General features: G+C 36.9%; 1 long non-coding RNA gene across 1 annotated transcript; it reads left to right on the forward strand.

Moving 5' to 3' along the window:
- The first annotated feature begins 23,237 nt into the window (after positions 1-23,237).
- On the forward strand, positions 23,238-26,679 carry LOC130252918 (uncharacterized). The gene is made up of 3 exons (XR_008840468.1): positions 23,238-23,412; positions 26,226-26,338; positions 26,615-26,679. It is a non-coding gene; the product is annotated as an uncharacterized LOC130252918 (long non-coding RNA).
- The last annotated feature ends 277 nt before the right edge of the window (positions 26,680-26,956 follow it).

The following is a 26,956-nucleotide window of genomic DNA, read 5'->3' on the forward strand; positions in this document are numbered from 1 at the left end:
ATCTCATTCTAGATTATTTTGTCTATAACACTCTATGGTATTATTTTATTATTATTCTTTAATTTTCCTGTGGAAAGCTCTCAGTTTAAACAGCTGATGAGTTCTAGAATATAATATTTTTTCAAGTATAATTTTTCTAATATGGACATTTTATCTTAGCATAAAGGATTTATTTGTGAAATACCTTTTGTGAAGCATATTTTGCTGGCATTAATTCTTTGGTTTGTCTAATACAATACCTAACTCTTACCCAAAGAAAGAAAGGGAAAGAAATTGAGAAATGCAACAATAATATTGGAAGAAAATTGAGGTTTGCATAAAAACTTGTCTTTCTTCACCTTTGTAAAAACTTACTTTGCTTCTGTGTAAAAACTTTGTCATTCATGCAGTCAATTTGCTTGACATTTCTGGGGTAGGCTTTAGTAAAAGCAAGTATAAGGTAAATAAATAATTTAAAAAAATAAAATAAACTCCAAATATTTTTATAATTCCAGCTTAACTTTCCAGAAGCCTGTTAAGAACCTACCACAGAACTCACCTATTACATTATCAAAGTAGTTTTATTGGAAAAAAGTTATTGAAAGTTTAACATCAGTTAGTGGAAAGTTAGCAATTTTCAGTTGCACCTGGCATTTAAAAAAATATATAAACACCTTTGGTAGTCTTAGCTGTTTGCATACTGCTTTTCTTAGGGTTTGTGTCACATCCAGGTCGTTAAATATTTTTTTTAGTTTGCATTTTTAGTAAATATTCATTATGTCTGAAATATGTTTTGAAATTTTGAAAAGAAATTCTTTTTTAGATGGGAGTTTTCTTGTGTCTGAGCTAAGAACATGGTTCCCAGAAATATGTCTTTTCCCCATCTTCCCAACCCCCCCCATCATGCACACATACATGCACTTTTTCTCTCACAAGACAGCAGCAGAACTACATCTGACACTATATTTTCTTTTTATACTTTCTGAAAAAACATTTGAAATGTACTATATATAAATTTCTGAATGGTTTTCATCTTCTCTTGAATTCACCCTGATAGCTATGTTTTTATTTATTATTATCTATATCTTCAAAAGTGATGAAAGGAGCTAAATCACTTCCAAGAGCCTTAAGTTCCCTGGTGCAGGATGTAATGTATTGCTTAAATACTTTTATAAAGCAAATGCTTTGACCACATAACATCTAGGGAAACAGGCTGCAACCATCCAAAACTAAGATTCATGAAGAACTTGAGGTCATGAGCTGGTCTAAGAAAGGAAAGGCTTTCCAAGCCCAAAGGGGATGACCACAGGCAAAGTCACCCAGATCAGAGCTGATACACCTGGAGCTGCTCTTGGTCCCCAAGAAGAAGGGAGTTTTTCATAGGAGATGCTTTAGGAGCCTGTGGAAGGACTGGGTACCATGATCTTGCAAGCTAGTGCTTGTTACCCATGCTGAGGTGCTGGCCTGTTTGCATCAGCAGTGCTTTGCTGATTCTTCCAAATGTGCTTCCAGCTGGAGGGATTGCTCAAGGCATGGGGTGCAGTGGAAATGATATTTTGGCAGGGATGCAGAAAACTGGCAAGCTGCCACTGGCCCTTGTGCTCTGCCCAAGAGCAGCAGAGAGAAAGCCTGGCTCCCTCAGAAATACCAAAACAGAGGAGGGGCAGGAGGGTGCATTCTCACCTGTGGCATTTTCTGAATGCCCATCTGCTCTGAACTGAGAGAAAAACCTTTCTGATTATACTTGCAGAAGCTGACATGCAGAAATGATATGCTGCTATTCTTCTGCTCCTCTGCACCTGAGAAATCAATACTGATGAAGATGCTGGCACAGAGGTACAAGGGATGGCAGGTTTTCAGTAGAGGGCTGTTCTGGTTGAAATTAAAGTACCTTTATTACCTATTTCCATGGTCTTTCCCTGGAAATAAAGGAGCAGGGAATGATGATCAGCTTGAGACAAGATCAACTTAGAAGCAACTGCATGCTTTTTTGAACCCACAAAACCTTATGTGGGGGACAAAATATTCTGGGGAATAAATAATCTTGTTTTTATTATTAAGTAATGCTAATTAATATCTTCCATGGGTAAGATAGAGGCTTTCCAGAAGGAATTCTGTTGAGACCTGCTTTGAAGGACAGTTTTGGACTTTGACTGCTCATGACATACTATCAGTGAATCTCTTCAGGAAACTGCCTTCTCATTTGGGGACACTTTTTGCACACTCCCTGCAGAGATTAGAAAGCCTTTCTATTGAAAACCCTGCTTTAGAGCTAGTCCAAGAAAGACACAGAAGAATAAATTTGAATTATATATATATATATATATGTTTGTTTCTTTGTTGCTTGTTTGTTTGCTTATAAAGAAATACATCAGGTTTGGTCAGCCATATGCCTCAGTCATTCCCAGTGCTACTCTTTGATATCAGGATCCCAAATTCTGGCTCTCTTTGTGCCATTCTCCTCTAGGATGATCACCATGTGCCTACCCATGCATTTGGAGCTCCTCCCTGCCATGCCCTCACCTGCTTGCTGAAAAGGCAAAGGGAAATATCTACTTGGGACCTGTAAGGGAGATGCTCTCAGCCAGGTGGTGAAGGCTTGGCCATATGTGACCTTTTGTTTTAGATAACTAAAGAGTTACTAGAGCCCTCTTAAACTCTATGTGTCTGTGTCTGCCCTGCCAAAAGTTTATTTTCAGAAATCTTCCTGGGGAGGACTCTCCATGACATACATTTTTGAAAGGTGAAACACATATTTTTGTGGATCTGGAGATTTATTTTCCCCATTTCTGTTACCAGCTTGAACAAACCTAGCAATCTGGGACTCAAGGGGTGAACAAGCAAAAGAACACTCCCTGATCACTATTGCTACAACATATTTATTTTAAACACAGCAGCCTAGCATTTGTGGGCAATGAGATACATGGCTACTGGGAATGCCCTCATTTTTGGAATGGCTCTGACATTATAACAACAGTAATCTGATGTGAACCAGAGCCATTAAAATGTCATGGAACTAACTGTCTTTGGGGGCCTCTGAGGGTAGATTTATTTTATCGGTTTTCTACACAACAGATCAGAGGAAACAAAAGTCCACCAGCTCTAAGAAGATTCATGGGACAAACATGGCTCAGAGTACTTGCAGAATTCCTAATATTATAAAAAAAAACGTGCAGCCATCCTTTAAAGAGTATTTTTTGGTAAATTTTGTCAATCTTTAATATCCATAATACACAACTTAATATTTTTGATTAAAATGGGCAGAAATACACACATACATGCATATGTTAAACATGCATATGTTTAACTTTAGTGGCCATTATTCTAGACTTCTGAAACAACTAATTTAAGCTTTTTAATGAACAGTTCAATGAGATAGAAAGTTTATATTAAATTCTGAAGCAACTTTGTTATCAAAAAAAATCAGTGCTATTAATTATTCTCTTTGCTTCAGGATAGCTATTTATGAAAAAATATGATATCCTCAGTGCTCACTATTCTCCTTTTAGAAATATATTATTATAACTTCATTTTAATATATTCTGGCATTTGGAGTATCTTCAGTCAAGATGTATCTTAGTGTAAACCATGTATGAACAGCTCAACAGGATCACAACTAAAGCCATCCAGTCTGATGCCCTGTGATGGAAAGTGGTTAGAAATAGGTGCCTCAGGAAGCAGTGTAGGAAGCAGAGCATCCTCATCCTCACATCTCCTCTCAGAGCTGAGTTTTGGCATCTGTGGGATTCCCTAAGTGAAGGATCATTCTGTTTAATAGGCACTCATGCATCTATTCTCCAAGAAAGCCCATTCAACAATTCATATATATATATATATATATAGTTCTGCGACATCCTATAGCAGCACTCTTCCAAGCATTGATAAGTGAATTTGTCATCCAGAAGTGGGATCTGTGGCCCTGATTTAGGCACCTTGGCTCTCTTTTTCAAAATGCAAAAAAATATTTTAGGGATAGGTTCTCTTTTGCATCCAGGGTTTTTATGAATGTCTTTGCCTTCTGTCAAATGGGAAGGCTGCAATTCCTCTCCTGAGCCCTGAGGACTAAGGATAACAGGAAGGGAGAGACATCTAAATACCTTAGGCTAGGAAGTGACCACAATTCTTGCAGGTTTATGAGATTAGGAAGAGTCTCTTGGCAGTTTTGTTACAATAGAAAAGAGTCTCTGAGGCCCTAATACCAAATCACTGACATCTGGAATGAGGAGAGGGAGAAAGAAGATGCCTGTAAAAAAGGGGTCATGCAGTGACCATAAAAAAACAGAAAGACCATACTGTGTAGAAAGAGCCAAGCCATGAAGCAAGTCCAGAGAGGGGCTATCAAGATGATTAGACAAATGGAGATCCTCTCCCATCAGGAAAGGCTGAGAGAGTTGGGATGGTTCAGTCTGGAGAAGAGAAGCCTTCAGGGTGACTTAATTGTAGTCTTGCCTACAAGAAAGATGGACAGGGACTGTTTACAGGAGCATGCAGTGAATAGGACAAGGGAGAATGGATTCCAACTGAAAGACAGTAGACTTAGTAGGAAAAAAATTCTCTAATGTGAGTCTAGTAAGGTACCAGAACAGGTTGCCCATAGAAATTGTGAATGCCCCACTCCTGGAAATGTTCAAGGCCAGGTTGAATGGAGCTCTGAACAACTTGTTTTCGTGCAAGGTGTCCCTGCTTACCACACATGAGGTGGATATTTAAAGTCCTTCCAGGCCAAACCATTCTATGATTCTACATGAAGCAGAGATTTGACTATTGGAGACAGCATGCAGTTGGAGGAAATTATCATCACTAAGTGGATGAAAGCATTTATCTAGGCAAGTCAGCAGGGCAGGAAAGAGGCTTATTGAGTCTGGGGCAAAATTCACATGCACTAGAGGGGCTGGAATTCTTTGACAGCAGAATTGAGGTCTGTGCACAGATCTGTCTCTTTCTAAAACCTGAGAAAGTTTGGTTCAGTGTCTCTTATTTCTAATAAATTCGAAGAATTGGGTTCTTGAGGAATATGACCATATATTTTGCTCTACTACTTGCACAGCTGATACAGTATTGTACTTAAAATGGATGTGTGCAAATTGGTTTATGTAAAATTCCCAGGAGATAGATAAAGGCACAATTAGGTAGGTGATATAAGGTATGAATGAAAGTGTGCTAAAGTGTGCTAAGAGTGTTAGATGTGCAGTATTGAGTTAGTGAAAAAAGGAAACCAATCTATGCAAGGCATAAAAGAGTAAATTAATTGTGTGAATTCATTAGCCTACACTGGGGGAAGGATTGCTTCAGTAATAGGGGGTTGGCTGCTATTTTTTGTCTTTTCTTTAAATGTTGAGACATCTATTTTAGTTCATTACTTGCTTTGAAATTTGTGTTTATAGCAAGATTTTCCATTCAGTTTTTTGGGTTTGGTTTCTTTTCTTACTTTTTTTAGTCTATAATTTTAGTTGGACATACAATAATATAAAATACAGCATAAATTATTTCAAAAGGTGTGAAGGGATAAACTAAAACAAGGTAGCCATCTAAAATACACAGCAGGTAAAGGTAGCTTCACAATTTCCCTAAAAGCACTGGGGGGTATCCACTGTAAGGAGTCTTCCAGTATCAGTGACAATTCTGCCTCTCAACTAGAGAGTAAAAATAGATCACTTAGAGTTCATCTTTCTTCTCATCAAGATTCACATAAACAAACAAGAAAGCAACAATTGAATCCATTGTAAATCTTATATAGAATCTGTACCTTTGTAAAGCAAGCTGCAAAGGAAAGTAATTGGATTTAAGGTAGCTTTAAGAAAAGTAATTAAACTGAATATGTGGCTTCTAATTAAGATGTATATTATATTAGTGACTTAATTTATCAGGTTATTAATTGCTATAAAATAAATGTCTATATGACTCAACCTTTCAAGCTTCTGGCTTTAATGGCAATCCAAAGCCCTTGACATTTCTGTAATGTGCTCAGTGCTATGGAGGATCAAGTTCCTAAAAGAAAAGGAAGCATTTTTTCCATTTCACTTAAGGTCAAAGTAATGAACATCCAACTTCTCAGAGACCTGTCAAGTGTACATATGGATGCATAAAACCATAATGTGATCTTCCACTACAATTAAACCAATGATGCAGAAAAAAACCCTTGTAGATTCCTACTGGTTTGGATTGAGTTTTGTGTCCATTAGTCTATCTAAGTAATCCTGTAGAAATTCCAATGTTCATTTTGATGACCAAGAATTTCTGAATGAGGTCATGCTCCATGTGACTGTTTTACATCTCAGACTTAATCTAATCTTGGTGGCCCCAATCTGGTTTTATATATCAATGTAACGGGGAGCAGCTGCACTGATGTTGAGGGTTACACCTTTAAAAAGTTTGCATAAAAGAAACTGGAATCTGAATTATTTATCTTTGTGCTGTATAACTTTCTGAATTCCTTGTCAACAAAACTTGCCTTTGAAAATTAATGTATGTTTTCAAATTGCTTCTGTTGGAGTAGGATTGGACCATTGAAAAACTGTGTTAGTACACTTCCCAATGATGTGCATACTCCAGTAAACTCCATTAGTAAAACTAATTTTGTTCTAAACACTTGTAACACAGCATTTAGGTAGGAAAAAAGTGCCATCAATCACTTGGTGTTATCCCACAGACAACACTGCATGCATCAGCGAGGTGCTCAGAAGGCAAGAAGACCCAGATGAATTGTTAGTTTGTCGGGTTTTTTCAGTTTATAAACTGGAGTGTTGCAGAGTTATAAAACACTATGTAGCTATCATTTCTACTGTTAAACTCAGGCATATAAAATTACTTTTAAGGGAAAGAGCAAGATTAAAAAACAAAGGAAAAATTTACATAATTGTACAGGTAAATGTATGAAACCAGCCTTACAAAAATAAATGTTTAGTATGATAGACTTACGATTAACAGCCAGGCACTACACTTTAATTTATGTCTTCTGTCTATAGACTGATCTTGGTCATAAAATTTTGCTTGTATAAAATAGAAAGAACTCTATTTGCCTTATTGCATAATTTGGGTTTTTAGTAACAGAAATGGAGTGACTCAAGGTTCTAAAAGAAACATGCTAAAGGGAATATAATGATAATGCTTCTTAATATATTGACTTTCCTGGGAAGAGAGAGTAGGCTTGGCTACCTAATTTTCTGAATTCATAAGACAAATCTAACAATCGAGAACCATCTTTAAAATATCTGAAAATCATCAGAAGACAATTATTTTCTGAATTATTCTCAGCAACCAGAATGGCCATTGGCCATTCAGTCACCATTTGTCAGGTAATCCAGTTTATGTGAAGTTCTGAAGAAATGGCTGAAAATGGAAATCATGCAAGATAACATATAATAGTAAACATAACAAAACCTACTGAATTAAAACAACACTTAAGAAATTAAAAATAACAGAAAAAGTTCACTTTAGTATGTTGTTTTCTGCCTATGTTCTGAAATAATTAAAATTATCTCTCTTTTATTTTCATATTGTTTACCTTGACATAGTGTGTTGACTGTGCTGTTTAAGAATGTAATGTCATGAAAGGTAGAAGACATGGACACATCTATTTTTGTAACAAATGCCATAGAATTTTGTCAAGCAGTTCTTGCATACAGCCCAAGAAGCTGCGTATTATTATCTACAGAAAGACTTAATACTGATTTAAGGACTCAAAGTAATGATAAAGCCATGTTATTCCTTGTAACAATGCTATTAGTTAGGGTAGGAAAAAGCTTTTTCTTTTTATAATGAAAGGGAAAAAATTCATATTAATATGTATGCAGCTTAGGGCTAGTTAAGCCAATCTTATAAGCTGAGACATTTAAAGACTAGAGATGATCATTATTGTTGAACTTGTTGAACAGAATGTAATAATTTTCATTTTCTCTTATAATAACATCAAGTCTAAATAGGTCTGCTTTCTATATTATGTTGCATTACTCTGGAAATTATTTTAATTTGTGCCCAGTGAACTTGATAAGGTAATATGGACAGAATTTCATTCTGTTCACTTCATGTTCATGTCATAAAAGAGAATCAATCCACCAGAATCAGTTCACCTACATTTTTCCTTCAGAGAATTAAGCCTTGATGAGGAAGGTGTAAGCAAAAAAAATTAAGGTCTTCTTTCACTTCAGTCTTTTAAAATACTTTTTTCAACATGTTTTTGTCAAACTCAGCCACAGCCAATGAGAGTTTTCTTCAGCATCTCTGAAGAAAACAACAGAATTTTCTTTATAATTTCATCAAAATTATTCTTTTCATGCAATAAAAATAGCATTTCACTTCCTTTCTTCTCTTCAGGCCTTGTTTATTTACAACTTAAATGTCAGTAATTGCAATCACTTAACCTTTGCCAGGGTTCTAATGGACTTGAAATTAAGCAGCGAGGTTTTAATTGGCCTCTGAATGGAGCAGTGCTGGGCACTGCACAGCTGAGCTGCTGTGGAGTGTGTGCAGGAGAAAGGCATTCCACTTGGATGTGTGCAACCACGTACTCTGGGCTGCACATCTGCCATACATTATTGATCAAACACTTGTTATAAATAGGAGCATCGAGTTTTGCTACCAGCACCAGCCCTCAGATCTCTGAAAGCTGAGATGCAATTAATGTATTCATATAGAAAACATAAACTAAGAGTGGGAAACTGCCTAGAAACAGCAGTGTAAGAAAAAAATAAAAACCAAGATAAAACCATTAAGAATTATAGTATTTATTGGATTAGATAGCTTTCATGACCTATGTGCTTCTCCCCAGTATGCCCTTCTTCTGTCAACATTCAAAACTGAATTAAATTTTTGCCAAAACAAGTCAGTACTCAGTTTGATCAGAGAAAGAACATCACATGATTCCCCTAAATTTTCTGACAGCTCTGCTGTCAGGGCTGTCAGGCTGGGTTATGTGCTTTACACAAAATGAAGCAGAATACTGTAGGATAGAAGGGCCTGTAAGGGTCTCTTCACAACAATAATTTATTTATTTTTGCTTCAGTATGCATTTGTGTTTTCAGCTGATGCAAGGTTATTGCTGTTTCTTACCATTTATTGCTGGTATTATTACCATCATGGCTCAGAGCAGCCACTATGATCCAATTGTTCTTTCTGCTGCACTCACTGTTCTGCCAAGGAACTTAGAGCTGGGAGTGTGTTTAGAGAGCCACCAGAGGAGGGACAGCAGCAGGCTTTGCTGGCTCTCACATGGTGCCAGGAGCAGTGAAATCACCACAGTGTGCTCTGTGGCTGCCTCAGTCTGTTCCCCATGGGATCTTTCTCCTTTCTGGTCTCATGCTGCTCCCATTGCAGTCCATGGTACAATAGTGATGGGATGGGGCCAAGGCAGGCAGCAGGTGATTGCCCAGCAGCATGGCTGTCCTGGGTTGCAACACAGGATGTGACCAGAAGTGTGTATTCTAACACCATCTGTTGAAGCTGGGTGAGGCAGTGACCCTTATCTCTGTGACACATATTATCTGCTAATGGGCCATCTTTAAACCAGCTGGGGCAATCATCTTTATCTTTTCCACAACCCATCCTTCCTGCAGGAGGATATCATCTGCTGCTGGCCCATTCAGTCCCACTGCATGACTGATAAAATTACATCATCCCATTAGGAGATGCTCCAGCCAGGGGGAGGAGCCAAGACTTTCCTACCCAGATAAAAAACTGAGATTATGAACAACAAAATACCCTCTTTCCACTGGATTCCAGAGGAAAACTGGACCTTTCCACATCATCCCTGTACATTCAGAGGAAAACTGCACCTTCTACAGGAGCACTGCTCCAGCTGAACCACATCTGCCACTGCAGGAGGATGCAGCCACCACTTAATGGGACTGCTGCCAACACCCTGACTGACTGACAGGGTGTCAGGTTGTATTCTGACTCTGTCAGGGTTGGGATTGTTCTTTGTAATACTGTATTTCTATTTTAATATTCCTAGTAAAGAACTGTTATTCCTAATTCCCATATCTTTGCTGAGAGCCCCTTAATTTCAAAATTCTAGTAATTTGGAGGGAGGGGGTTTACATTCTCCATTTCAAAGAGAAGCTCCTGCCTTTATTGGCAGACACCTGTCCTTCAAACCAGGACAGTGACACAGAAGGTACAGGACAAAGTGAAAGTGAGATAGCAGCCAGGCAGGCAGGAGGGAGCATTATGGCCCAGCATGAAAGCACAGTGGTCACAGGACACAGCTGCCTATCTAGCAATTCTTTCATTTGAGGTTTCATGGGAAAATGAGGAGATTTTGAAAGAAGTAGTTATGCTCGCAGAGTTCTGACAGTGGAGAAAACCAAATTTTACTCTCTAAATAAAGATACCTAATTGGGTCAGTAAGAGGGAAAAGCTTTTGAGAAGACCAGAAGAACAAGCCAGAGAGCTGAGAAGCTAAGGATGATGTATCCAAAGAAATGGGCCAAGAATATGAGTTCTTCAAAAACTGCAATAACTTTACGTAAGAAGAAGAGAGCAATGATAAAAGATATCTTTGCAACCCAGCCTATTTCTAAAAATTTTTTTCTACTGGACATTTTAGGTGGATAAGGCATCTGTTTTATGGAAAACTAAGTCACAGCCTCTGTTTTATAGTTATGAAGGACTACAAAGAATATAAACTAATTTTTATCTGTGAAAGAGCTAAACTTCTCCACCTCTCATCCTGTACATTTGCAGAGACACTAACTTTTGGACAAGTCAGAATTCCCTCAGAGCCTTGCTGCAGAACAGTAATATTCACAGGAATATCAAATATAGGAAAGTAAAAATGAAGTAATATATTAGACTTCCAATATTTTTACCCTCCTATTGAAAAAATCCTTTCTACCATAGGAAGTATTTATATTTAGTATATAAATACCTACATAAGCCTATCACAGTTACTGGTGATTTTTTCCTTCCAAGTAGTCATTATAGTATCAAATTAAAGATTTATTTTTGAGCTGATCTTCCTTCATGGGGGATAAAGTGCTATTAATATTCTAGAAATATATTCATAATAACAGAAGAATTAATTTAAAGAAACAAAAAATCTAGTTCTAAAAGGGCTATTTGAAAGAAACTGAGAATTTTTCCCATGTATCCATGGATATCCATTTTGAAAAAAAAAAATGAAGTAAATCTGTCAAATATAGGAAAAACAAGGAGGAAAAAGAAGTAGATCTTTAGATAAAGTAATAAGATATGTTTTGTTACTATATTTTGTTACATATTTGTAAATTTTCCAAATATGTTTAACAACTTGAGAAGTCTTTTTGCTTCAGCAGGGAAACTTCAGGACCAGCTGAAAAGAGGTGCAAGATGGAGAGCTTGGAAAATCTCCTGCATTCTGCATATTGTAATGCCATGTGGAAGGTGAAGGAGATATGGACACCTGGATGCAAGGACATTTGTCTTGTGGGGATAAACTGTTAACATAAAAGAAAAAACCTGCATAAAAATAATAATACATATTAACACAACAGAGAATACATTAGCGAACAGAAATAATTAGGATAATAATAACTTATAAACACACAGGTACACTAACAATGCAGAGATAACAGAGATGATAACAAAAATTGATCCCTCAAGTCAGTGACTGACAGGGCCTTGGAGGAGCCACTCAAGCACAGCTTTGAAAATTTTCTGCCAGATTTTGTAAGCGATAAGAAAAGGGAAAACTATTGTGGGTCTTATGAGAGCAAGATGCTAAAATCCCTCTGAGGAGGTATTCCCCCTCTTTATTTATTTGTTTTTGGACGAGCTTCAAAATATACTACTAAGAGATAAATCCTGACTTAAAGAAACATCATTTGGTTTGTTTCTTTGATAAAGCACAGGGTCTGTATAGCACAGCACTTATAACAAGTAAAACCCAACAGGCAGAAACAATTTCATTGATCCAACAGTGGTTATCTCTGCTGAGAACACTATTGTTTTGTTATAAATCATAATATGTAAGGCTTTTTTTAATTAAAGAACATTTTTATTTTCCTAGATTGTTGACTTGATGGAAAAGTTGTACTCTCTCAAGAAAATTATCTGCTTTAGGGAATGCCTTTAAATATATCAAAATGGAGGGATCATTACCTTGTCTGTGGCTCATTTGCAATATAATCTCATTTTGGCTCCAGCCATCACTGAATGGTAATGGATATTGATCAGTTGTTTTAGCAGTGGAATAACAGCTTCAATTTAATGACTGTGTAATAACATTATAATGGCTGAGACTGGGAGTTGAAAATGTTCATTACTTCACAAGCCATACAAGGCAGCATTAGACCTTTTAATGTATTTTTGTATGATTTAATTGTGCACCAGGTTGTACTTTTATACATGGAACAATAATAATGCCCAGAGGATCACAGTGGGTTTTTTTTAATGTAAAATACATACAACTTACACAAGTAGAGCTGATCACTTTTCTATTTTTATTTCTAGACATCTGCCTACTTTTAAATAAAATTAAAGCATTAATTTCCTTTCAACAGGACAAGGTATTATAAATGTGATCTCAGCAGAAGCAAGTGTAAGTGTCTGTGTCCTTTCAAGTGACATGCCTGCTTCCAGCCAAAGCACAGCTAACCACTGGCTCAGAAAAATTAGAGAGAACTATCAGACATGTTAAAAATCAGCCTCCAAATTTACCAGATCAGACAAGCTGACATAAAATGGAAATCTTTTTTTAGTGCACTAATGTACCAAGCTTCATTAATCACAATTTGCATCTGTGCTGCAAAGCACCTTCTCGTGCTTCTTTTTTTTTTTTTTCCTTATTTTTTTTTTTTCACAAGATTTTGTTAATTTCTTCCTTTCTTAGTTGCATTTCTTGGAACCATATCCCATATATTTTTGACCTCTGAAAAATGCCAGCATTTTTGGAGAGGTTTAAACTCAGATATTACCTTGACAATTTTCCACCATGTAAATTACTACTTTATTGAAATAAGAATTTTTTATTTGCACATAACTTCACACATTCAAAAAAAATTTCCTCTCATCATTGGAACAAAAAATATTACATTGCTGTCTAATCAACTAAAATAGTGACAAACAAACAACTGTGAATTGGTAGAATATTATAATTTCCATTATTTATGTATTTAGAGACAAACATTTTGCTTCATTTAGAAATTACAAAAGTAGTTCTTATCTTCAAAAAGCTTGGAATTCTACCATGTAGTATTGTTTAAAAAAAAAATAAATCTGAAAGAGAGCTGTGGAAACTATTGAAGTGAGTCTAATTTAATCTTTAAAACATTACCCTGAAATAACTAGAAAAAGCTAAGATATTTTTATAGTTGAATAAGCAAATGTAGTTTATTCTTAGTTACTCAAATATTTGAGGAAATCTGCCATTCTTTTTTTGAGAATGAAAAATGTTTTAAACTCAGGATGAGGTGACATGAGCTTCTAACCTGAGAAATAACTGCTTTATTTTTCTGTTAGATGATTTAATCACAAATTGGTTTTAGTGGAGTTACACAACTGTTGTGACTTACAAAAATTACAAGGGTAATGTTTCTGCTCAGTATTTCTAAATTTCTGAAGTAGGTTTCATCAGTTTCAGAAGGTGAGCTTGAGTGTGTCTCCCATACAGCTGATTGTAGGCTTAGAACCATGGCTGTAAACTTATGTGACCATTTAAAAATTGTTGTGGTTTTAAACATATCATAATTTTAAAGCGTCATTTTCTAGGAAAATATCTACATCTAAACTTTGACTTTTCTTACAACTTTATTCCTTAACATGTTCTGCTGGTCAAATACTCATGGAACACCTCAGAAAAGACAGCAAGAGCACCTTTTAGAAGAATTTTGAGGATGAAAAGACCAAGCTTATCTTATATTTTTCATCAGTGTGTACACATAATACTTTCTAGCCAGTGATGTAAAATGTGCTATCAAAAGCCACCACCACTCTGTTTGAAAGTGGAGAGTAGATATACTATCAATCACATCAGACATTAGTATGCTGCATATCCCTTCTCCTGCAAAATTGGTTTGACACACACAATTATCTGTCTAGAAGCATTGAGTGTACCAGAACCTTCCATTATCAGAAATAAGGCTGCTTTCCATTTGCTTTCCTACAAGTGCCCTGTATAAAGATTAAATCTTTCTTGGATGCTTTGAGTTTCCAGGGGATTGCAGGTCTGACAGAGCATTTATCTTTAGTATTCTTCCATGCTATTATCATTCTTCATTTGATTTTACTCCTAACTCTGTGTGTTGTTCACAGTATCTTTGATCCCAAACTACAAGAAATTGATCCAGTTTATTTTGGAGCATGAGACTAATTTAACAGGTTATATCCAATTTTTATGTATTCCAAAATAACTTCTTTTGAACAGCTAAAGCACTTATATGCCTAAGACACAGGCATCAGAAGTACACATGAAACATTTAATTTCATTAACATAAGCAGAAAAATACATTTTACTTGTAAACCATATCTACAGCTTGAAACATTAGCTTTAAGTTGTACATCTTACAGAGTAGAAACTGAGTTTTTGCAATTCTGCCTTTCATGTTTAAGACATGATTTTATATTTGTCATCTCTGCAAAGCACAATTAACTGTCTGCATTTAGTAACTTAATGATATTTATCCCACCTCAGTAGATTCCAGCCAGAGTTTGCTTGCAACCATTCTGATTTCAGACATCAGTGTAGTAGTAACAGCTCATTTTAGCAGGTGGCACAGCCTTCCTTAAATATGTTCAGGATGCCTGGCATAATTTATTCATAAATTAACTCCATGAACCTCTCTTTCACATACTGATCAGTTCATACTTTAATTTCACACGTTGATGAGCACTGCATGAGTAAGTGTGAAACACTTCTAAAAATAGCTGGGGAGGATAAACAGGACAGGAAAGCTTCTTGTTAACTGCAAGTAAAGGCCAAACTCACTGCAGCTGGGAATCTGTCTGCCTGGTAAAAGCAAACATACTTATTAGATGTAACTAATACACTTCAGTACTTCATCTGTAACTTCTGCTATTGATCAGCATGAGCTACTGTGAATGATCACAGCACTGTTAAAATAAATCAATGAAGATGTCTTTGAACAGATGGAATATACTTTCTGACCTTTATTGTCAGTATCTAATATTATATGTGCTCATTGTTTGAGGTCTCTGATTTGCTCTCTACTATGGTTTTATTGCTTAGAAACCTTATACATAACTGTGTAGTAATTGCTTGTTTTATTAATATATTTAGAAGCAAATGATCAGCACTATGACTAGCCAAGAGCATTTAATATATCTATTTTTGTCAAAATATAATAAATACAGTCTATGGCTTTAAGTTAAAAACAGGGGTACAGCCTTTTCCTCCCTGGGCAGCTGAGATGATCACTTTTTCTGTGGAAAGCTGCATCATCTAAACTCAGAGTGAACAGTCAGTGCTGAGCCATGTGAGCAGCCAAGGCCTAACCCTCCTGGAATAGCAGAAATTTGTCTTACAAACAAAAGAAACACAAGTACCCAGATACAAAAACATAATATAATGGATAGAAGAAAAATTTTAGGTAGAAAATAAACTGGTGGTCCAAATATGTTGCTTGTTTTTAGGGTGAATAGTTAAATGAATGTAGCCTTTGAAGGTGTAGCCTTCATCACAATGCTATTATTTTATAGTATTTTTTATAGTAAATAACTTTTAGATGGATATGCCAGTAGTAATGAAGACAAGGAGGGGGTCACTTGTCTCTAGGTAAGGGATAACCTTATATTTATCATTCTAACCTTCTTTTTCTTAGTGTAAAGAATTTTCTCGTTGCCTTCTCACTGGAGCAAAAAACAAAATATATTTGTAATTGTACCTTTTTCTTAAAAAAAAAAACAACTTTAAGTCTAACCTGTATTCTCTGTTCATTCCTGTTCCTGGGTTTCATTTCTGGAAAATAATTATTCACCATTGTGTCGAGTTCTTATTTTGTTCAAGAACATTTTGTCCTTTTTTTTATAAATAATCAAAATTTTCAGAGAAATCTATGAAATTTTACATGTGAAACTGGAGTAAAAAGCAGCTCCAAATATCTGCTGAAATAGTTCTCCACTTTACATTGCAGAGGAAAGTTCAATTTATTAATATTTATCTATTATGCCTGTTTAAAGCAGTGATTAAAACATCCATGAATTCAAAAATGTATTGTAAAGTAGCTTTCTTTTCAGTGATGGAGCTCAGCTCCTGATGCTGGGGTATCTTTATGCCCTCTCCTTCCACTTCCATGCTTATTCTCCTCAGCAGTCATCTATCTCTGACCTGCTGCTTATCACTTGTCTTCTGCTTTCTCAGGTGACCAAGAACAGAAAGTTGAGTGGTGCCTCTAATTGCAACACTTCCTCTGCCAATTCCTCTGGTTGAAGTAAAAAAAAGCCACACAATGAAGCCTCCCTTGGTATAAAAGAAAATAATGCATTGTGCTGCCTTGCTACTGTCTTAATCCCAAGTGAAGCCACAGTGGATGAATATTTTGTTCAGGAACCAGAGGGACTCTAATTAGCACTTGTTTAGGAAAACAGGTGATCATCTTGAAAAGAACTGAAAACTAAAGTGCTGAAACTGCTCTCTTTGTTCCCATGATGTACATGTATCTGTATTGAAAACAAGAACTTATATCAAACAAATAGGATGTATTTTGATTCAACAATGTTCATTTTTCTCTAATGTAAAATTTTCGTCAGTGGTCTAATTATTGTGCTTCTCAGTCTTTTAGAAGTTTTTTAGACACTCTATAATTTGCTTGCTTTATGAAAAGACAAGTGTTACAGCAAAATAAGAAAAAAGTAGAGTTGTTGTATATATATGAGTATTTGAGGGCCTCCCACAGTAGCTGTTACACATAGGCTGTCTTTTATAGCCTTAATTATATCGTCACTGGAAAATCAGTTGCTGTGTATCTAAATTCATTTGCACACATTATGTTTTTCACCCCTGAGGAGTAATATGGTATATAACTACATCTGAAAACTAAACCAGTGAAATTTATGTCATGCCAGTGTTTATTTTGTTGTAAAATTGGCTTTCAACAAGCAATCCAATATCCAGTAAAGGGCTCTGATCAGGCAGGCTTATAATATCATTAAATGCTGCATTTGTTAATGGCTGCAAATATTTTCTTTCCTACCACTTAAGGGTGTCAAAAAGCTTCTTCAAGGCAGTAGAAATGAGCTGCAAATGAATGCACACATAGGGTAGTAAAGTAATTCAGCCATTACTCTTCCTCTTTAAACTGAAAGAAAAATGTCAACAAGGACAAAAATGACAGAGACCCTTCAGCCTGGTGGACATCAGTCCTTGGAATAATTTTCTAAAAGAACTGATTGGAGATAGATTTTTGAACCATTAAAAACGTGATGTGATGAAGTAGTGAATAATAAAGCACTCTTGACTTCCCATGGACAGGGATTCTGAGTCTTAGGTCTAAGGTCTGGAAGGCATTCCTCAGACACTGCTGACCTTCCCAACATTGACCAGGTGTTACTCAGGTGCTGGAAACAACCCTGTGCTAAACCCAGAGTTAAGCTCCTGTGGAACTGTGTCCATTCCCTGCTGACTGCCTGCAATTCTCTCATGGCAAGAGAGGAGATGGTTTTCAGCTCCTTCAGCTGTGTTGCTCTTTGCTGTTTGTTTTCCTATCTGGCCCCAGTCCAACACCATTCCTCAGCTGCAGCTCAAAGGAGGTGATTCCTTAGGAAAATAAATGTTTCCAGCAACCCCCACTGAGAGAGAAGGTGAAGGTGTTTTGTCACAACACCTCTTGGGAGCAAAGGTGTGGAAATCAACCAAATGCGCTTCAGACTGTGATTAAATAGCAGCATTTAAATATTGGTATAACAGGATCAGCAGCTTGTTTTAATATCTTTATACTTCAAGCCATAGCATTGCTCAAGAAAAGTGGAAAAAAGCCACGTGGCATTTTGAAGGAAAAAGCTTATATGGGATGTGTGAGCGAAGCAAAGGTCAGAATTTGTTGGCTGTGCAGTTGCAAAAGGAATCCATCTGGCAAACGGAGTTCATCTCCTCGTTGTCAGGAGGCCACCCTGACTAACTAGAACTGCTGCTGGGAATTTCTGTTGCAGGTTTAGACACTTCTGCACCACTGTAAATCCAACAAAGCCCATAATCTTCCTTTGCACGTTTTTGTTTAATATGGGAATATATTCTGATGGAAATGAGAAGGAAAATCTATCTCCATCTTCTGAGATACTACCTGCAAAATCAGTGCTAAAAGCCATACTGGAAGGATAGAAATTTCATTGTGGAGGCCAAATTCTTTTTCTACTTCTTAATTCTTTGACCACAATTTACATATTATTCCTGAATCTTAACCATGGGATGTAAATTTCTGCTCTTTATGGTATGTTTTTCCCTACTTCTACCATGACCTATTGCTAATTTATCCATAGACCAGATGAGAGATGAGTAAGATCAACTGAATTGAAAAAAAATGTATAAGACTCATGTCAAGTAAATAAATTTCAAATTTGTGAAAGTGCAAACTCTCAGATACCCAAGTAGTCACAAACAGCTTGCCATCTAAAGCAAAGGATTCTCTATTGAAGTGCAGAACTTCAATATGAATTAATATTTTAATTAGTGTTATTGTAGAAATAAGTTAATCTTACGGAGACCAGAATCTGTCCATTCCAAAGATACCAAAATTGCTGCAGGAGAAAATTAATGAAATGATAAAAATTTGAATAGGAGTTAATTTGATGTTTCTTGAATTAAATGCTTGTGCCCAGTCTTATCTCAACCACAGAAAATTACAAGTGTATTTCTTCAATTACTCTGTTTTTGCTGGTTTTGGAAGGGACTTAAGTCCTTCTGATAACCTAAAAATTTCTGGTTCTGTAGAACCAGTTAGAATTATTAGTGGGTGCAGAGACACAAAAAGGGATGAACTGGGGTTGTTCATCCTGCTGAGCTTCTAAACCTACCTTCTGTGGATTTTTACAGTACATGTTATTCTTGCAAGGAGCAGTCAGATTACACAATTTTATGCAAACAGGAGCAAGGGGAATCTGGATGAACGACATGGGGCAGGTAGGGAAAATACAGAATGAGCATAACCACTAATAGCAAAGCTGTTTTGGGGAGGAAAGTGTTTTTCTGGGCATTTAGATTTTGGGTGCTTTGTTTTTATTGTCTTTGTGGCTTGGTTTGGTTTTCTTGTTAGGTTAGTTTGTTTGTTTATTTTTAATTATTGAATAGTTTGCCTCAGACATCAGACACTTATCTACCAGGTGGAAGTAGGACAGAGAGAGTTTCAGTTCTTGCCAGTTAGATGTGAAAATCCTAGATATAGATCTAAAAAAAATTTAAATGGTTTCAAAGCCCACACTAGAAGGAATTACACTAGGAAAGGGCTAGTCTTTTCCTGTCAAAGTGTTAAATTCTCTACACAGCACTATTTATCCTCTTATTATAAAGGGAAACATCCCTAATGGATTTCTGTCTTCTCAGAGCATGAACTTGAGTAGTGATTTATTCATGCTTGGATGGTTACCTAAAAATAAGAAGCAAAAATGCAAATGTTTGCATTTGTAAATGTTAATATGACAAGTTAGAGAAATCACTGTCTCATCTTGATGTGTACAGTCAAATGGAGAGAACAAAATAGACTGAGTTTTCACCCACAGAGTGAGACACTGGGGGAGCAAGTAGCAGAAGTGTAAAGAGATAATGAAACATTTAGAAGTTGAGAAGGTGATTTTGAATTCCTTCCTCGATAAAACAGAAATGAAGCAACGGAAAGGGTGGTGAGATAATTGCAGGCTCCTGAAACTTTGTAAAAAGCGTCCAAGAATTATTGCAAGGTTACTCACACTGGCTCTATTTACTTTGTTTCCTTTACAGCTGCTATCTTACATTAGACTGACACTACCAGATGATTACTCTGCAATCAAGTGACAAAGTGTTGCAGAGCAGAAATATGGCAATGGTGATTTCCAACTTTATTCATTACAAAAATAATAATTGCAACATTTCTTAGGGCGTTTCTGACTCAAGAATAGTTTTGAGAATGGTGTGCCTGTAAATCACAGACTAAAATAAAGTTATTTTTTCCAAGGAGATTCTATTATAGACTTCAGATGTTTACTCTGATGTTGTTTTTGGACACCTTCCATCAAGCTTGGACAAGCTCCCACTTCTATGGGGAGCCTGGGATAACTCCACTGCAGTAAGGCACTGAGGAGACACCATTATTGTTTCCTCAGACCCCTCCATTGCTGGGAAGACAGAGGAAGAGGCATATCTAAAGGAAAACTGTGAAGTCTGATGAGCTAAAATGTAGTCTAGAGGCATTTATTTTTTCCACTGACTATTAAAGGAGCCTAGGGTGGTCATAATCCTAACATAAGCACCTCTGCTAATTGCATGAAATTAGATAAATAGTACTCAAGACCAAATTAAAAAGCCAAACAGATTAAAAATAAATTCACCAGAACCCTGCCTGGAAAGATCAGGCTCTGATTGGAAGATCTCCTGTGTATGCCACATGTTTGTAAAATTATTTACGTGCCCACTCAGCCTCAGTATAAATATCATTATCGCTTTCATTGCCTTTATGTCTTTTGCATTTTATCCTACAGACTCTGAATCATTAATTTAAAATTGTATCTGATACTTGAGAATGAGGTAAATGTAATCAGTGTAGCTTATAGTAATGCTACACTAGCTAGCAATGTGTCTTCAACAAATTTGAATTTGGACCATTACTTTTGATTATATGATAAGTATATAAAAAATAAAGAGGATAGATATTAAGATCATAAGACAGCTTTAACAAGTAAAGAACATCAGAGTTACAGAAAATGAAGTTATAAGTTGCAGACTAGCTTCTAGAAAGTCAAAGTCTTCACTCAAAAAAATTCAAATGACCATGAAAGAAGTCAAAAGAAAATCTATTTGTGAAATGTATCCTTAGATGCTCATTTCAATAAACATTTAATGAGAAGCTAAGAAGTAAGCAAGAATAAAAGGACAAACTATTATCCTTTCCAAAATTTATAGAAAAATATATCCACTGAGGATATATGTCTCAGCTTCACAGAGCAATGAATGAATTCACAAATATATTTCAACATGCTCCATTCCCTTGAACACTATTTTTGGAAAAGCAGAGGAGGGTCCCTTATTTGATTCCTCCCATTTAAAAGGCTTCAAATATGAGAATAAAATCTGAAAGAAAGTGAATCTAAACCAGTAGAAGAGTGGCAGAATGAAAGGTTTGACAGTATGCCTCCCTTGATGACAAACTGCTGGTCTAAATTTATGTATATTTTTTCTCATCCTAGATGGCTAACAATGATGTATTGAGCTTGGTAAAAAATGACAACATTGACAAAGCATTGATTTCTTGTTTCCTATTTTTTTTCTTTTTTTGTACAATAATGAAATTATTTTTGTCACTCAATTACTTTTTCTTTCCATTTTATATAATGAATACAGGGTTTTGCACTGTCAAATCTTTCTCATAATGAAAAACCTCGTTGAAGACTATCTAATTCTTATCCCAGCCTTCATTCTTTTTTCTTGATTCAGGAAATCACAGGTTATTTGCTGCACCTGTACAGAGAATGTCTATTCTAATGACACTGATGTTCTGCAAGCAATTTTAGTTTTTACAGGTAAAAAAAATTAATTTTGAAGTACTGTCTTTGTACAGTTTCACCCGTATTTTTAGCATGATGCAGTCAGAGTCAGCCTGTCTTCATGCAGTGCAGAGACTTTTGTCTTCACCGTCTCCTCTCTCCGTGGGCTGAGATGCTGTAAATTGTTTCTGGACAAGTTTCAGAGTTGCCTGTAACATGCTTTAATGTGCATTCTCAGAAGACTTCTGGGAAACAAAGTTTAGCTTTTTGCAGCCTTGCCTGACATACACCTTGTTCCCAGAATGTGTTTAATGTATGTCTTCCCACTTCCTTACTCATCTTGTGTAAGGGCATCTATTCATAGCTGATTAGGAAGTGAGCAAGCAATCACTGCCAGGTCTGCTCCCAAGGCAGTGAAAGAATTGCTTGCTGTTTCTGCCTCCCACAGCAGGATACAGAGTTACACCAGGGGAGCTTTGGTTTGGATTTCCTGCAGAATTCAGATGTCTGGACAATGGAGATGCCTTGTTGGACAGACACTGAGGCTGTACTCTACAGCTTCACCTGGAAAAGTAGAGCAGCACAGCACCACCTCTGAAACCAGAGATGATACAATCAAGCTAATTCAGAATTTCCAGTTTTAAAGCTTAAGCCATAGAGCAGCACCCTTCTGGGTTAGAGGGTGTGGAAATCTCATTCCAGATATAAAAGGGAATCGGAAATTCAGAGACAGTAAAATTTATCTCCTTATGTTATCTCCTGAAAAAGTCAGGTGTGCTTCATGGAAAATTGCAAAAGCAATTGGGAAACTCTTGCTTCTGGTTTTCTTGCATTTTGAATTATTCATGGCATTTTGAACAGTGTTTTCATAAGCAGAAAACAATTAGACCCAGAATTCTCCTGGGCAAGACAAGAGCTTTAACTTCAGATTTAGAATTCTCTGTATAGCATAGGGAGGACTCAGTCATTGATTGACACTTTTTCATAGCTGAATGTTAGACCCTAAAAGTGATTATTGATTTCTAGTGAGGTAAACATCCTGGCTTTCCTTTTGCTGTTCAAAATCCTGCTCTGGTGGTACCTCTGTGAGGATGCTCCTCTCCTGCATTCTTTAGAGCTCAGCCTACACAGTGGCTTTCCCAGCTTTTGCTTTTCTGAAGAGGAAAGGATTATAAAACATTTATAGGGTTGGTTTGCAGTAATAAGAGAAGTGCCAGTAGAGCACCATGCCACAGGACAGCAGTTTGAAGGATTCATCCTTAAATATAGTTGCAGAAGAAATTACTATACAAGGTGCAAGGAATTAGATACAGGAAAAGACTCTGTCTCATTTTCCAGGAGTTGAAATTATTAATCAGGTAGAAAAGATAACTCTGTATATTTTTACAATTCAAATTGATTGCTCTGTCCAAAGACACTTAGAAAAATCTGTTGTCTGTCTAAACACCAAAAAAGGTGTGTGACACCACTTTGACCTTTTTATCTGCTGTATTTTTAGCAGTGGATCTGATACAACATCTTTTGCATAATTAGTTCAGTCTCACTTAAAATTTACTTTATTAGAAATAGGGAATTTTAAACCTCTCTGTGGGGTTTATTTTTTATTTTTTATATTTTATATCTTATTTTTTATTTTGTATTTTTTTCATCCTAGTGATAATAGTGTGAGTTAAGGTGAAGGAAGTCTGCACCTGGAGTACAGTGGGAGCTCCTCAGTACAAAAGAGACACAGATCTTCTGGGGTGAGTCCAGAAGAAGGCTACAAAGATGCTCAAGGGACAGGAGCACCTCTATTACAAGAAAAGGCTGAGTGAGCTGTGCCTGTTCAGCATTGAGGTGAGACAGCTGAGGTGGGACTTCATCAATGTCTGTAAATATCAGAAGGAAAGGTGCTAAGAGGATGGAGCCAGGTGTTTCTAAGTGATGCCAAGCAATAGGACCAGAAACAACAGGCAGAAACTGATGCACAGAAAATTCCACCCAACATGAGGAAGAACTTTATAGTGTGGGTGACCATACACTGGAACAGGCTGCTCAGAGAGGGTATAGAGTCCTTCTCACTGGAGATATTCAAGAACCATCTGGACACAAGCCTGTGTCCTGTGCTCTGGGGTGACCCTGCTTGAGCAAGGAGGTTGGACCAGATGACCCACTGTGGTCCCTTCCACTCTGACTCATTCTGTGATTCTGTGAAATCATTGAAGACCACAAAATTGTTTTCCAAACAGGAAATATTATTTCAGGAAACAATGAAATGCATGCATATTTCTGAATGTATTTGCACACCAATAGAAAGGAAAAGCTTTCAGTAGTGTGGAATGGGTCCTTTCTGTTCATGTGGAAGAGATTCTGTAATAACTGATTCATTGTGAAGTGAGCTTGAAAGTGGAAATTTGAATAACTCTTTCACGCTTTTGTTGGCTGGAAGGAATACTTTAAGAGACAATTCCAAGCTATATAGACAAAATCCTGGTGTCATTGGACTCAACCATTTATTTGCATTAAATAGAAACTTGGCTCTGTGCTAGATAAGAACAATCTCAGATAGACTTTGATGCTTTCTTTGGATATGTCCTTGCCTCCTGGAAGAAGTCCAAGAGGTTCTTTCAGGTTCATGAAACTCATAAGAAATTGTTGCTGCTGCCTATATTAAGGAAAGCTGGGAGAAAAGAAATCAAGCTTGTTTGTGATAAGGTGTTCCTCATAAACTAAGTTGGTGTGCTGGCACTTTGATTTGAATTTGATACCAAAGTGATATTGATGCAAGGGCACCAGGAATGGGGTAAATCATGCAGAACTCTTGAGTGCAGATTTAAGGCAAATTTACAGGACAATACTTTCTCCAGTGTATTTAATTGTGGAAGGCTCAAATACCATATGTTGGTGAAAACAAGAAGTGATAAGGAAATTGAGATATAGGATTGAGATAAGGATATTGAGCTAAGGTGGAATCTTACAGAAGAAATTAAAACTTGAGGTGGCATCTCTCAGATGGGAGTATCTCAATGCAATTGCAAAGGATGTAGCACTGCTCAGATGAGCAAAACAAGGTACAAAAGTATTAAACTTAGCATCATCTGGCAGGCCAGCAGAAAGGACAGACGAGTCCTGAATTCCACAAGTTAATGCTTCAGAGGCAGAGAACTCTGCTTTTAATACTTTCAGTAATTTCAAACACTTGAGCTTGACATTGTACTTCTGTTATTTCAGTGGGTGACAATCAAAATGCAAAAATGTAAATCACCCTTGAGAATGACAAGACTAAGTGCTGATGTGGGTGGAGAAGAGAATGAAAAAGTACACATCCTTGAAAAGTATTATTTTCTCTCCTAAATCACAAAGAAAGCAAATCTGAAGCATTGTTCACATATCCTGAGGCTGTGCCCTGTAAGGCACCACACAGTCCTGCTGTCTTTCCTTTGAAACCTTGGTATGAGACATGCAGTGAAAACAAAAATACCAACGACTTGCCACTGTGTTGCTCTAAGTAGGACAGCCAGCTTCCCTTTCTCTTTCCTTGTGTCTAATTATGGATTATCTTGACCTTTCCCAAGGCCTGGCCAGGATCAGTGAGATATCTCTGAATTAAGATAAGGATGAAACTATGTTGAAAAGGCATATTTAAGCTCTCAAGGAAGAGCAGTAACTCTTTCATTTATGACAGTTTAAAGGCTGAATATATCTGAAGATTATCACTGAATCTTTCAAAGTTAATAAAGTATGGAACCACTAGCCACAGTGAAAAGTGTAACTGGCCCATCTTAAAAATATATTTATGCAAATTTTCCTGTCTCCTTTAGAATGGACAAAATTTTGGGTGCACAATTGGGGTGCCTTACATGCTCAAAACCATCAAAACAAGTGCAGTTCAGTGCATCATTAAGAACTGGGAACAGCTGCCTAGGGAAGTGGTCTAGTGGTGTATGTTTGGAGAGATTTAAAAGATGTGTCAATGTGGAAGTTAGGGATATGGTTTGGAGGTGGGCTTGGTAGTGTTGGGTTAAGAGTTGGACTTGATGATCTTAAAGTTCTTTTCTAACCTAAATAATTCTATGATTAAATTATAATTATAATTGCATTCTTTGTTTACCCTTGGTTCAGCAGTACATATTGGATTGAATACAAATGGAGAAATTACTGGCAAAAATCTCCCTGTTAGTTTTCCCTAAAACAGCTGAAAAACAAGGTCCATGAATCCATTCATCCCTACTGCCATGGTTTGGTAGTCTGAGATTTGCATTAGAGTCAGTCATACATTAATGTCAAAGTGTCCTTGAGCATGAAGGAGAACAGTAACTATGGTGGCACTGGCAAATATAGATTCATGTTTGACAAAACAACAAACTCCTCTTGGTGCCACTGGGGCCAAGCACCTTCCATGTGACTGGTCACACAGGCAGTGGCTTCTAACTCCTGCACTTCCAGCCACAGACTGTTTACTGTAGTGATAAGTGACAAAATCTGTATTTAGGATGGAAATTTTCACCCTTTAGTCACAAAAAGTCCAAGTTAGACACCAATGACCTAAGTAGATTCCCTCAGTCAATGGAGATAGGCCTTGCATAGCTGTCTTTAACACCTGAACCATTTGTTTATCACCTGAACCAATTCCTCATAGAAGTTTATCTTCTCCTATTGCCTTCCAACAGATCTAGACAAGTAGCATTGATCCTCACCACTCAGCCAGCCAAGAGGAGACTATGGAGTCCTATCTCAAGGGAAACAAAAAGAGGAAGTCACTGCAGAATGCAAACCTGTTTGTGTGAGTTGTAACCCTCCTTTGCCCCATGACAAAAACACATACACATGGAAAATTCATGAGAGGCAGCTGAAGAGGTGTCACAATCACCAAAGCCCCCTGAATCACCCCTCAGACTCATTCCTGAGGCCTTGCAGCAGAGCACTGCTGGTGATGCAAGTGATGCCACAGATCCAGAGTCTGCTGAAAAATTACAAGCTTGTCCCCCTCCAGAGAAGCACCTGACCATTCCCAACAGGCCCAAATATCATATTAACCCATTGAATTCTTGTTTTGCAGGACCCTCACTGCCAAGCACAGAAGAAAAGAATCAAGAAGATGCCATTGGGATCCATGGAGTGGTGATATTTTCTGTTTAATCTGTCTCTGTCTCTCTGTCTCCCACACACCTCTTTTTCTCTTCCTTTCTATCATTTTGTCTCTCTGCATCACATTTACTGTTAAATAAAGTCCATATTATTGACTTCAGCCTGTGGGTTTTTTTGCACTTTAATTCAGGCAGAAGCATCTCTCTAATAATTTAATAAATGGATCATAAGAGTTTGGTGAGGGCAATTATATCCATTAATGGCAAGAAGGCATCCTGCAGAAATAACATTGCTTTGACAAACACATCACTTT

The sequence above is a fragment of the Oenanthe melanoleuca genome, chromosome 4, assembly GCF_029582105.1.
Source record: "Oenanthe melanoleuca isolate GR-GAL-2019-014 chromosome 4, OMel1.0, whole genome shotgun sequence".
In the NCBI taxonomy this organism is placed as follows: Eukaryota; Metazoa; Chordata; class Aves; order Passeriformes; family Muscicapidae; genus Oenanthe; species Oenanthe melanoleuca.